Raw genomic sequence first — 14,673 nt, 5'->3', positions numbered from 1 at the left:
CTCATGAAAATCTCCCTGTCATTCTTCTGCGGGTATACATGGGATTATAAATGCCTCACTTCATTTCCTGCTTGATGTGATAATACTAAGTGACTATTTTAATCAGGTACTTTCTTGGATTTGGGACATGAATGTTTAATTGGGGTACAGGGAATATTAAAGCATTGTACCCATCTGGAGAAGGTTAGCCCCAGGTTTTCTAGGGGAGAGAGGAGGAACTAAGATTTTGGAAAGCCAGAGAACATCAGAGCAAGGGACAGGAGAATAAATACTGTGTGCCAAAGAGGGGAAGAAGCTTGCAAAACTGGGGCTAACAAGATGCAAGGGAAGACTCAAAGCTTGAGAGCAGACTTGTGCTCAGGCCCGTGCTCCACCATATCCCAGCCAGATCACTCCCATTCCCGAACCTCTCTCATCTTGAGGAGAGGAAAATAGCATTTAGTTGCAGTGGTGAAAGTAGTTGTTGATACAGGTAAAGAATTTTTCAGGGTCTCTAGGTCATGGTTACCGTCCAACTCATGGTAACAACGGGACAGTTTGTAGTTTTTCCAGGCTGACGGGATGGCCGTGAAGACCTGGGACACAAGTCGCTGCAGCTGAATATGCTCCATACATGAAGTACTGCCTTCCTTTCAAAACCCGACCCAGCATAGATCACATTTTAGCAGCTGACTTCAGTGGTAAAAGGAGAACCAGCCTATGAGTGTGAATGCTCGCCAGACAAGCGATAGTGAATTTCTGTGTTCTCATTTCTACCCTCTATGTGAAATAGTAAGTTAGCAAATAACTTTAAAGTTTCAGGATATGATTTAATACTGTACATTTATCAGTTACAAAGGAAAATGCTAATCGGTCTGTCAGGCCATGACTAAGTGCTTACTCTGTGCACATCACTCTAGTAATAAGTAAATTGATTTGTTTAAAAGAAATAAAATTGTACTTCTGGAAGAAGCAGGAAGAGATACCAGATAGATACTGAGTGTTTCCACAGTAATGGCAGACTGTAAGCTAGGTGAGGGTGGGGGTATGTCTGTCTATTTTAAGACCTCTCAGAATCAAGTGCTCAGAACAAAATAGCCATTTAATAACTGTTCATTAAATGAATGAATGAAGAATGAATGAATGGTAAAATAAGATGGCTCAAATTAATTGTTGGACTATGTAATAGACTTCTCTGCAGTATTTATCTGTCATATGTTCAACCTCTGTCCGTCTACGTTGCCTTTTACTTTTAGGGAACATCATCTTCCTGGGTTTTACATTTTACGTTACAATCACATGATAATCAAGACAAATGCAGCACCTCTGTAATTAGCCATTTACTTTGGACTCCTCTGGGGCCTGCAGTCCTTCCCAGCAGGTATGTGGCGGGATAATCTTGGTTACTTAAGTCCACAGCTGGGTTTTTCAGGAGTCCTAGTGCTGCACGTGAAGTCCTGACAGTAACACCAAGAAGGGAGAGTAAAAACTGAAACCTACCAGCTACTGTAACCATAATATTTCAAATTGTATGCGGGTGAACAAATCATGTTTGTTTCCTGGCTTGTTCTTTTTAAATGTATATACTTTGACTCTATTTTGGAAACTAGATTTGACAACTTTCATGTTGCAAAAGTAGGCAGCCACCTTATTAATATGTTAAATGCAGGTGAAAATATGTTCAATACGTTTATGACACTATGGCATTTATGCATATTTATATGCTGATGGTGAGTTCGTGTTAGGTTTTGGAGATAAAGGCATATAGGGTCAACAGTTTGTTCGGTAGTTATTAAGATGGCTGTTGTGAAGTATGTACCTCTTTGAAATGCTTCTTTACTCGGAAATAAGGTAGAGAATGACCCAAGAAGCATCTTTACTTTTAAATTAACAAATGAGTGATTTGTATTTATCAAAATATTTTTGTATTTATCAAAATACTTTTTGTATTTATAATTTGTATTTATCAAAATATTTTAAAAAGTCATCTCACTGTGTTGTGATGTACTGGGTGTGTCCCCTCATTGATTTTAGGCTGCCGCTGGCACAGGAGAATTCTAGAAGGATTGCTTCAATCTACCAGTATACATTAATTTTATTAGCTTGAAAAATGAAAAGCTGTATGCTAGATTGTTGATTTTGTTGTTGTTGTTGTTGGTATTTAAAGAGAAAGTGAAACCGTCTCTTGGTTTCTGTCTTTTTCAAACCTGAATATTGTAAGGTTACTCCATTAGTGCCCCCGCCGGCTCAGCACGTCCATCTGGACAGACACTGGATGAGGCGCTCTGGTCTCCATGGCCAGAGGGCAATGCCCTCGTTTCTTGCTGTGACTGCCAAGGAGGTGTTTGAATCGTGCTATCTAATGTCATCGTGTTTATTATGCATACTGACACAGTCCACGGGGAACTTGCCTGAAAAGAAATCCTCATTCGTGTTGCTTTGGATTCTCAAATCTTCCCAAATGACAGGAATCATAGAGTTACTCTTGGTGCCAACAATGACAAACAAACAAACAAACAAACAAAAAAACTCTAATATATCTCTACCTACACTTTCCTAATTATGATAATATTAATATTGAAGTGGTGATGTAAGGTATTGTTATGAGCCATTTGCATTGTTAAAATTAAATTATAATGGCATATTTTATAATAATAAAATAAATCAAAAAAGAAATTCTATCATTAATTTCCAGAGGAAGAGAAATTGAATCTCATGGTACTTTATATCCCTTTATTATTAAGGGAACTTAATTATTACACCCTTAGAGGAAAGTTCCTGCCTGCCTAAGCCTTAGGAACAAAGGATAGTTTGGAAGAGGTGGGTCACTGTTTGCCATTGGCAAAATCTTCTAGAGAGTCGGGGGTAGGGGAGAAGGGAGGTGAAGGGGTTCAGGAGAATGTTTTGAAACATAGCACTATCTAAGTGCTTTCTTTACCTAAGTATATTTTAATATGTGCCTGAGCACCTTTTTGTAATTAGCTTGGTAATTTAACTTCCCAAATAAGAACTTTGATATAAATTAGCTTTCTGTTATTAAATTCACAATATCTTTCTGGTTTTAGATATTAATATCTAATTGAAAGATTATTAAGATCAAAAGTGATAATCTATATAAAACCATTTTGTAGAATATAAGGCAATAGATGTTTATGTGGTTATCATTATGATATATTTTCTCATTTAGGAAAGTATGAGTTATTAAAATCTTAATGAGTTGTGAGAAGTGAACAAACAAATATTAACAATTAAATCTAATAAAATAATTTCAATAACCTTACAATGACTAAGGGTTTTCAAACAGATCAAATTAGAATTTGGAGATCTACATTTTATTTTTTAATGAGCTGAATTAAGTTTGTTCCAATTATTTATGGCTTATTATGATGCCTCTTCCTTTCAGAGACATTTTCTGCAGGAGAAAATAAAATTTGTCTCTAGCAATATACTATTTTCCATAGTAGCGTAAGAAAGATTCTGTGCAAAAAGTTGAGGAGTGGAATCTGATAATGACAATTAGGTCACAAAAAAAAAAAAAAAGGAGAAAATTATCGCTATGGAAAAAAGAAGCAAAATATTTGCAATACTAGGGTTTCCTATAGTTCTCAAGTAGTGTGTTGCTCAACATTACCTGCATATGAAATGTATGTGTACATGTTCTTGTTCACCCATCTATCCATATAGATACATAGTTACATCTTCCTCATTCTTTCACGTCAGAGATGAGATAACCTACAATATCTCTACATACTGTATTACTAGAAATGTCCTCACTGCTTTACACAAGTTGAATTGTAGTATTTGTTGGATTTAGAATTCTTTACGTTCTTTTCATTTACTTCAGCTGTTTGCAAGCTCTCGGTCTCACCAGGAGACAGACGTTCGTGATGCCTTCACAATGTTTTCCGAGTGCGTTTTCATCACGGATGCTCTCATTACCTTCGACTTCTGTGCTATTACTGCTGAGTTAATTGCTGACATTTCCTTCCAGATCAAACCTTTCATTACCAACATCATTGTCTGGAAATGTTCTGCCCAATAATTTTGAAATACAATTTCCTGTTCTCATCTTCATTTTAAAAGATATGCACATGTATTGCTTCAATTGTCGACGTATTTTTTCAAGTTAGAAAAATAAAACACACAGTGTACTTAATGTATCTGTAGAAAATATTCAGTACTATTATACATGCTTAGATTTTTTTTATACTTTCAGGGTGCCTCAAACATTGCTTAAAATTTAGGTGGCGGCAAATGCTTTTCACATACTGATTTAAATCTCACACACGCGTGTGCGTGCACACACACACACACACACAATAGTGTGCCCGCATGCTGATATTTTAATGTAGATAGTAATCCTCTAAAGAGATAAATACTCAGTGATTGTCTTGGACATCCAGCAATGCCAGTGAGGAAAATAGAGATGGGAGATAGAAAACTGGAAGTTTGAGTCACATATTTCAATCACAAGTCTTTTTTTCCAGATTCATATTTACATCTGTGCTTCAGAATTGGATAACAAAAATTTATGGTCCCAGTATTTGAGATTTCCTGAAAGTAGGTTACAGTAATGCATTTTTGAGCTACCTCTTAACTTTAGAATTCGGTAGCATGTACTTCAAGTATCAATTGATGGTAATAGAATGTCATCAGAATATCAGAAGAAATTTGTACCTCTGAGGTTCCCCCGGTATACAGTGAGTTTCAATAAATTGGATAGCCATCCCCAGGTGTCATTTCTCATCACCAAAATAATAAACCCTGTGCCCTATGAACCCTAATGGAAAGTCTAAATTATATTTCTTTGTTTTAAAAAAATATTTTATTTATTTATTTGAGAGAGAGGAGAGGGAGCACAAGTGGGGGGTGGGGAGGCAGAGGGAAAGGGAGAAGCAGACTCCCCGCTGAGCAGGGAGCCCAAAGCAGGAACCCTGAGATCATGACTTGAGCCAAAGGCAGAGGCTTAACCAACTGAGCCACCCAGGCGCCCCTAAACTATATTTCATTAATCCCTTTTCCATTGCCCAGATTCATCACTGAATTGCACTCCCAGGCATAAATCTCACCTTTGGTACACATTGTCCTCATAGATAAGTAGAATTTCCAACCATTTTGGATTTTAGGAACTAGTGGAAATGAAACAAAAAGCAAAAAAAAAAAAAAAAAAAAATCCTTTGCCAGGCATGCATATCACATTTGGGGAAAAAAGGCTGTATTTTGTAATAACTACTTTTGGCAAGTTCAAGATTTCATGTATCAGGGATAATGAAAAATCCAAAAATGTCATTAAATTTGTATATTTAAACATGTTGACACCTACAGAAAAGTTCTAGAAGAAGCAAAATTCCCCAAGATCTATTAGAAATAAAATGTCTGCTTGAGGAAGACCTTGTTATGAAAGTTAACTTTTCTTTTTTATTTTTTTTTTAAAGATTTTATTTATTTATTTGACAGAGAGAGAGAGACAGCGAGAGAGGGAACACAAGCAGGGGGAGTGGGAGAGGGAGAAGCAGGCTTCCTGCTGAGCAGGGAGCCTGATGCGGGGCTCAATCCCAGGACCCTGAGATCATGACCTGAGCCGAAGGCAGACGCTTAACCAACTGAGCCACCCAGGCGCCCCTAACTTTTCTTTCTTAATGTTTATTGCTATCAGTTTTCTAGTAAATATCACTGTGTCCTCATGATCTACTAAAGCAGATTGTTCCATACATTTTTGTTGTTGTTATAGGCGCATACTTACTTTTGATGTTTATGAGCCAGTCCTTAATGAGTATTAACTTGCACTTATTAGTAAAATGTTTTGGGTGAGTCCTGTACTTTTCATAAATTATCATGGTGACTGAAGATAGTTTCTTTAGCTCTTGGTCTTCAATTCATATGTTAAAAGTCTGTAAGCAATAGAAGATTCCTCTCTCCTCTCAACGTGTAAACCTTCCTATAGGAGTCTTATTGAAGGGGGAAATGATATGTGTTTCCTTTTATTTAAGGAAGTACAATTAATTCATTCAAATGTAAGCAGATAAAGAATTTTTTTAAAAAGATTTATTTATTTATTTTTAGAGAGAGAGAGAGAGAGTTGGGAGGAGGGGCAGAGGGAGAGAGAGAATCCCAAGCAGACCCCAGGCTGAGCACAGAGCCCGATGCGGGGCTTGATCTCACAACTCTGAGATCATCACCTGAGCTGAAATCAAGGGTCAGATGCTTAACCGGCTGAACCACCCAGGCGCCCCAAGCAGATAAAGGATTTTTAAATGTCTGTTTATAATATCAACCTTAATGACCTTTAAAATGATAGGCAAAACCATAGTTGGTGAAGGATTACTTAGTAGGTAGACTAGACTGGGGGCAGCTCTGGGGTGCTGGCTCCCCTAGGAACCTGGCTGAATTTTAGGAAACTGGTGTTCCTCATCAGAACTTCCTTCCTTGGTAGGGAGTAGGGGGGTGGATGATCTGATTCTTCATTGCTATGCAAATCCCATAAAAACATGATGGTGCTATGGCTTTTACACGTGACTCCAGAAGACAAACTTAAAACCTTGTAAAGGATTTTAGGGATCTCTAGTGGTTAAGAACAGAAGTTCTTTTTTTTTTTTTTTTAGCTTTATTTATTCATTTGAGAGAGAGAGAGAGAGAGTGTGTGAGCAGGGAGAGAGGCAGAGGGAGAGAGAGACCGAGAAGCAGACTTCCCACAGAGCATGGAGCCCCACGCAAGGCTAGATCCCAGGACCCTGAGATCATGACCTGAGCCGAAATCAAGAGTCAGACACTTAACCGACTGAGCCACCCAGGTGCCCTAAGAAGTTCTGAAGTTAAACTGCTTACGTGCAAATTGCAGGTTCTATTACTTAAAAGCTGTGTGATTTGGGGCACATTACTTAGTCTCTCTGAATCTCTCTCGTCTTTAAAATCAGATAGTAACCTGCTCCATTTGGCTGCGTGCAGTAACAATGGCAAAATTCCACTCTATGCTTAAGCTGATGTTTATCCAGCTCTTCCTTTACCACATGAGCGTATGGGCAAAGGCAGTTTCGGGGGTGTTGAAGGTGAGTTCTTGTCATCCAGTGGCGAGTTACCTACCCAGTAAGCTGGCAGCTCTTCTTGTCCTCCTCATTAATATTTTTTAAGATTCCACAGTCCAGCTGTGGATTGATAGAAGAATATTTTTGGAGGCCAAATTTTGAACTTAGACCAAGAACGAGAGAACATAACGTAAGTCGACAGAGCGAGGTGAGCCTCAATTTGTCATCCAGTCCACTGGATGACATAAGAAGTTTTTGAAAATGCCGGGGAATCATTTCATGCTAGATGGGCTACCGTTATGAAGAGAGCAGCCTCGGAATTTAGGAACTTTAAAGAACCATAAGCAAAACTTAACAGGCATCCTAACAAACACTTATTTCAAAAAAATGCCGTATCCATTCTAGAACCAGCTGAAGTTGTAGAATACGGTCAAGGCCTCCATTTTTTGGATCCCAGTATTTGGGCAACACTCAGAAGTAGAGACGGATTCAAAACATCTCGTAGAAAAGTCTTCAAAATTCTCAAAAGGCAGTGTATTATTTCAACAAATGATAAGGCACTGATCCTATTGTGATTTGCATGTTTAATAATACAATGTTACAATATCTGCAAGCAAAGTCCTTTCAGCAAAGATCAGTCTGGACTTGTGTAGGCCAGCTTCCTACCCTGCTCCACACACCTCCAACGCCACCATAGGACAAACAGCGAATTTAGAGGTTGTTCTTAGGTAATCATGAAGAAATGGAACATAAAATATACTATAATTCATGAAAGATTGCTGACCAAATATTTTAAATGCTGCTCTCAGTTAAAACAAAACAAAACAAAACAACAACAACAAAAAATGCTGAGAAGCAAACGAAAAGCACAACGAGGACACTATCATCCTAGAATTATAGGAATACTCATCATGTTGAGCCTGTTTGTCCATGTGTAATCACTGTCTCCATGACAGGGCACCACTCACTCACCTTTGTATCTTAACTTTCCAAGATACAAGTTAAATCTTAAGTTAGAGAACCCAGAATGTTCCAGGCTACATGTAAGAAAGTGTGCTAATACCCAAGGAGAATATGTCCTACAGGGAATAATTATACCAAAATATTTACATAATTCTGATTTGATATATTGAAATGTATAGTTTCCAAGAATTTACTCATTTGTTTTAAATGTACCTCTCCAATTTCTTTGAACCTTAGTATTTTTTTTTTTTGGCAAAGAAATACTTTTAAAGTATTCTCTTTGGGTAATGTCTTAGCCAAACACATTGTGGGAAGAACTTAAAATGCTTAGTCATGTGCGTTTTCTTGTTGGTATTCCTTAGGCACCTCAGCCTAGGGCAATGACGTAATACCCAAGTCGGCCCAAGAAACAGGGCCCACTCTGTTTTGACAGAGTATTATTCATGATCACCACTTTACATAAATGTTAGAGAATATCGAATAAAGACAGAAGCTAATTATGCAAAAAATCGTAACAAATGCTACTCTTAATACTGGGAGATTAAGATACAATACTCTTAGTAGTCAGATAAATTGAGTTATTTCTTAGAAGAGGATGTCTTAAATATGTGCTTGAGATATGGTAAAGAGTAAAACATGATAGACGTCCATTCTGCCATAAAGAAACTCTTCTTTGTAATTTAAAATGTTGCATTCTGCCAAAGTGTGTGTGTGTGTGTGTCAGAGAAAGCGAGAGACCCCTTTAAAAATGGGAACTCTGCATTTAAAAATGAGAATTCTGTGTTTGTTATTATTAATATTACTTGGAAAGTGCATATATTCATAGTAAAACTGGTACATTGTGGCATTTTAGGAGTATTCTATAGAACAGATGTGTTTCTCCCTCTAATTAATTAATGTATTAAAAAATTGTGTTCTAAATTCATTCTCTTGGAGTCATTGCAATTGTGCATTCGGTAGCTGGGGATTCCTGTCTCCAAGCTTTGTTTATGCCAAAAATGTAAATTCACATGAATTTAATGGATTGATAGTTGGACAGCATTAGGAATGCCAAGGGGCTTGCTGAACTTTACCGGATGGTCAACTGCGCATCCTATTTGAGAAACCAAGAGTGCTTTGAATATAGTGAAATTAATTTCATGCCAGGGTAGAGCGCTGCCCCTGAAAATCCTCTGGTCTTCTTAATCCCTCATTGCATGAGCTCTAACTTAAGGCAGAGAGTGAAGGAAGGCATGTGATTTGCCCAATGTAAAAGGTCCCAAATAAGAGGGTTATATGCCAGTAGGGCAAATAATCACTACAATATATTTTATTAAGCAGATTTAGTATATATAGCCCACGTTCCTAGTTACAGAGTTCAAATTTACACTGATTCTTGATCATGAGCTAGTGTATGATGTCATCCATTTCCAGCCTCCAGTACCCAGTGTCCTACTTCGGAGTGTGTCCGACACTAGGTAGCCAGAAGCAGCAGGCTGCATGGGGTTTCAATTTTATCCAAGTAGCCGTCACTACCAGGGCCCTGGGCAAAAGTCCAGCATTGTTTGTTTGACTTACTTCCTCTGTCTTTTCTCTTCTTTCCCCTAACGCGTCCTGCAATCCATTCTGGCCATGGGCAGCAGAGATAACTGCGGACTACAAATGAAAAAAAGCTGAGCTGGCCCTAAAAATATTACTCCTTGCAACTATTTAATTGCAGAAGAATCTTTGTGCTAAAGCCTCACCATGCCCCTTGAAAGGCAGACTCAGTAATTTGGCTGTCAATCATTTGTAATTTTACACCTTAAGTGTCTGGAGGGATAATAAATAGAATTACAGAGTTTTGTACTGGAATGCTGATTCTGAGAAAATAAAAAGCCGAAATTTCAGGAAATAATCCAGTCTTTTTAAAAAAAAACTCTCCTAAAGATAGTTTTATTAAAAGTATAAAACTATTCATATTACACTTACTTGAAAATCACTACAAAATCTGTCACTTGTTTATAATGTTAAAGCTTTCCTATATTAGTTAGTGCTACTTATTCTTTTATCTTGCTGTCAGTGTTAGTAGGCAAAAGTGGCCAGAACATTAAAATTCTTGGAGTATTTTAATGCAGTTTCTTTCTTTTTGGCCCAAGAAATTAGATCGTTTGTGTAGAAGGGCACAACATAGTGAATTATTTTAAAACTGATGATGCCGCATCAGTGATTCCTTCTTCATTCTTTAGTTCTACTTTTATTTTGTAAGACTTAAAAACTTTTTATTTTCATTTAAAAGAAATTGGTAAGAATATTGCTGGAAACCTCTGGGGTCGAAATGGTATTTTTTTTTTTTTTGTAGAAACTCAAGAACATTAGTAGGTAAATAATGTTCCTGTTTTCATTCATGCCTGATATCTAGGATTGAAAATAATTTAGGACTTTATTTTTTAAGAATAATATACATTCAGAAAAGTACATGCATCATGAAGTACAACTTGCTCAAGATCATGTCTGTAAGACTCAGCTGTACACTGTGTTTGGTTATTGGTTTGTTTATTTTTTTTGCTGAGTAGTATCTCATTGTGCACAGATACCATACTACATTTATTCTTGTTCTGGGGCATGTCAGTAGTGTCCATTTGGGGCTGATATGAATATTGCTGGTACGAGCATCATAGCAGATGTCTCTGGTGTAGTTATGTGCACCTTTCTGTTGAGTGTATACCTAGGAGTAGAATTTCTGAGACATAGAGGATGCACATGAAGAGCGGTAGAAGAGATTGAAAAACATCAAATTAGTTTTACCGTCTTACAGTTCCACTCACAGTCTGTGAAAGTTCTGATAATACCTGATATTTGTCAGTATTTGGCATTTTGTCTCCTCTCTTTTTTACTTTAACCATTCTAATGAGTGTGTATTGGCATTCCATGGAGATCTCAGATTTGCATATCCCTTATGAGTAATAAAGCCGATCATCTTTTCATTTGTTTATTGCCTGTGTGGATAGCCTCTTCTGTGAAGTGCTTGTTTACATATTTTGACCTTGTTAATATTGGGTTGCCTATCATATGCTGCGTTTTGGATTTTTGTTGATGATATAGATATATAGATGTAGATATATACACAGACACACATAAAGAATGAGAATATTTTTTCCTACTAGTGCCCCTTCCCTTTCTCGATGGCGTCTTGATAAGCAGGGTTTCCCAATTTTACGATGGCCCAATTTATGCCTTTTTAATTCCTCTTATGGTTAGCACTTTTTCATCCTGCTTAAGAAAGCCTTGGTTCCTTTAAGACCATGCATGTGTTCCATATTTTACTGTCAAAGCTTTACTGTTTAGTCTTTCACATCTAGACTGATGCTGCATATGGCATTGATTTTTGTATATTTTTTGAGATGGAGTCAAGGTGCATTTTTTACCAGATATATACTCTGGTGAAAGCACCATCTTCCCACTGTGTGGCAGTTCCACGGTTCTCATAAATTAGATATAAGTGTGATTTGGTGTCATAATTCTCTCCTGATCTACGTTCTACTGGATTCTTCTTATATGGATGCCCTATGGTCTTAACTACTACTGCTCTGTAATGTGCCCTCTTATCTGTAGGTTCAGTCTCTAGCTTTGTTTCTTTCCTTCAAAACCACTTGCTCTTCTTGGCCCTTTGCATTTTCATGTAAACTTTAGAATCCACTATCCATTATCTCAGCCCCTCCCAGCCCAGAAAAAACCAGCATGCCCAGGTTTGGATTAGAATACTATTAAACCTATTGATTAATCCAAGGAGGTTGAAATCTTTACAATATTAAATCTGCCAACCATAGCATGGTGTATTTCTGTAATACCATCATTTGGGTCTGCTTTAATTTCAATAGTGTCATGTAGTGTTTAGTGAGGAGGTCTTATATCACCTTCACATGGATTTATTCCTAGGTATTGGATGTTTTTCTATGTTATTTGTAAATGTTATTGTTGTTTTAATTTCTTTATTGCTGATACCAGAAAGAAAATTGATGTTTTTGTACATTGGCTTTTTGTTTTTACTTTATTGCTGAAGACCTCCAGTGCAATGGTAAATAAAAGTGATGATAGTAGTGAATAACATCTCTAAGAAGTTTTCAATATTTAACTCTGATTGTAATTTTTAGGTAGGTTTTTTTTTTTTCATTATCAAATTGAAGGAATTCCTCTCGATGCCTAGTTTGCAAAGATTGCTTTTTAAATTATGAATACTGTTGAATTTTGTGAAAGACACATATTTAGGCCTTCTTAGGATTTAGTTTAAACTATTTATTATGGATATTCCACAATGTTCAGTTTATTCTATTTCTTTTCTGGAAACAGTAAAATCAACCAAAAATGCAATAAATTAGTAATATAGTTCCAATTACAATAATAATAGGAACAGAATTGGCCACAAACTCATATCTATCACTTTTCAGGTATCATACATTGTATAAATTTCATTTAAAAAAAAAGCTCAGTTAGTTAAGCATCTGCCTTCGGCTCAGGTCATGATCCCAGGGTCCCGGGATCCTTGCTCAGTGGAGAGCCTGTTTCTCCCTCTGCCTGCTGCTACCTCCCTGCTTGTGCTCTCTCTCTCTCTCTCTCTCTCTGAAAAATAAATAAAATCTTTAAAAATAAATAAAATTTAAAAAAGAAGAAGGAAAGATGGAAATATGGAAGAGTGGGAGGGAAGAAGAGGAGGGAAGAAGCGACGGCCATGACTCAGACCTTCCCTGGAACACTGAGCTCTGAAGACATGAGGGGACACAGAGACACAGGAAGCCCTGTGGAGGACAAACTCCCAACAAGAGAGAATCATGTTGAAATGGGAGATGTTACAAGCACGGCATCTTTAACCTTCGCTTCACTCATACTCCACACCCCGCTCCTCCTCAATCTGTAATTAAGCAAAAGCCAAGCCAAGGAGCCGTTGCCGGAATTCCCAAGGAAATAATAAACTGAAGGGTTTAAATATAAGACAGTGGATTGACACTATCGCAAAAAAGTAGAAAACAAAGAAATCAGAAAGAGAAGAAAGTAACATAACAGTAATATACAAAACGCAGAGAAAATGTAACTTCAGGAAAATTAAATTACCCCCAAGTAATATAAGAGAACATTAGCCATAATATTGTTTATAGCCTGAATAAAGTTAGAATCATGAAAAAAAAATGAAATCAAAGAAATGATAAGACAAAGAAGTCAAGAAAGGAATAATAAGAGTAGACAACACTGATGGAAAAATAGGAAGAAGTAAAGCCATTGCTTAAATGAAACCACATTAAAGCCATGAAGAAGCATCAATATTGCAGAAATAAACAGGACTGGTATGAGGAAATAAAACAGAAGAGAGGGGGAAAAAAAGACAACAAAAGCAACAAAAAAAGAAGGTGATGGATATGGAAGAGAGAAAACTGGGAACTAACGTGTGGGTGGTTGTTGTTCTTGCCCGGAGAACTCTTTTCTTAAAAGAGAGTAATGTTAACCTGCTTTTTAATTCTCTTCTTCAGTTTTCAGTGTCAGAAGGTATCTGAATGATATATTCACAAAAATTGTATAACTGTCCACGTAGAGCCATGAGTTGTGCTAGTCAGGGTGCGTCCTTATGGAAAATGAAGGTCAACGGTGCTTCTGGAGGCACCAGGAACACCCAGTTTTGGGAGAGCAATGCCCCCAGGAGGCATGGATATTTGCCTATGCTGCAGGTAACAGAAAATCTTATCAAATATGCACTGACAGAAAATACGGGCATCCATGAGCCATTCTTGCAAACTGTGTTAAAGACAACATTGAGTCAATCAGGACTTAGATCAAGGTGCATGATTTAGGTCTAGACATACAACTATATTAAATGAGATTGGTGTGGGGAGGGTATGGGATAAGAACTACCCCTTATAAAAGTAGGTACTGTTTGAACTTTTAATAAGAAGTTTATCCTGTTTTAAAAATAATCAAAACCTAGGTTTTAAAAGTCACCTTGTTTAGTTCTTATTTGAGCTAACACCAAGGACAATCCTTTTCAAACGAGGACTCCCAGTGTTTCCTTTCAGCATCATCAAGTATTATCCTAACAATTATAGTTGTATATTGTTTTAGAATTGAAGAAAGTACTTCAGTAGGATAACCTCTTGTTAATACAGTACCTCATTACATCGGGGTGCTATCTCTGTTTTAAATAACTTGCCCTAGATCATCTAATTATAAAATGTGGACCTAGGGTCCATTGGACACACAGCTGATAAAAATGGCTTTAAAATACATGGAAATTGTGGCTAAAGTAGAATCAAGGGAAAGACTCAAAAGAGTTTTTTGAGGTAGTGTAATGGCTGGGAATGGGTAGGGGTGGATGTTAGCATATAAAATTTAGCTTTAAAGTCAGCATCTGGACAAGTTCTCTTTTCTGTAAGCCTTTGGGTTTGCTAGAGTTTGCCATATTTTGTATTTCTTATGAATTGCAATCTCCTTTCAAAAATAAAATAATTTGAATAAGCTTATGTTTTCCAAACTGTCCCTTTTGAAATAAAAACTAGACCAGCTTTGAGTCTGAACTCTAAGCAATCTCGAATCTATGTCTTGCCTTTGAATTCACCAAGGAAACAAAGTCTAGATTCAGTCTGAGACTAATTTTATGATTCTGTGGGTTTTTCTTTATTTTTTCTTTAATGTTGAGGTACGCAGATAGCTAAGGATCCAGATACAGATTTAGGGCAAAGGAATGGAAGATCAGAAAACTAGAATT

The 14,673-nt window shown here is 37.0% G+C and overlaps 1 protein-coding gene across 4 annotated transcripts in view; it reads left to right on the top strand.

Annotated features, from left to right (window-relative positions):
- CTNND2 (catenin delta 2) overlaps nt 1-14,673 on the top strand; it is an 892,725-nt gene that overhangs the window by 286,090 nt on the left and 591,962 nt on the right. The gene's annotated exons all lie outside the window — the stretch shown is intronic.

Source organism: Halichoerus grypus, chromosome 2 (assembly GCF_964656455.1).
Source record: "Halichoerus grypus chromosome 2, mHalGry1.hap1.1, whole genome shotgun sequence".
Lineage (NCBI taxonomy): Eukaryota > Metazoa > Chordata > Mammalia > Carnivora > Phocidae > Halichoerus > Halichoerus grypus.
Note: the sequence above shows the minus strand (reverse complement) of the source record. Positions and strands in the feature narration are given on the sequence as shown.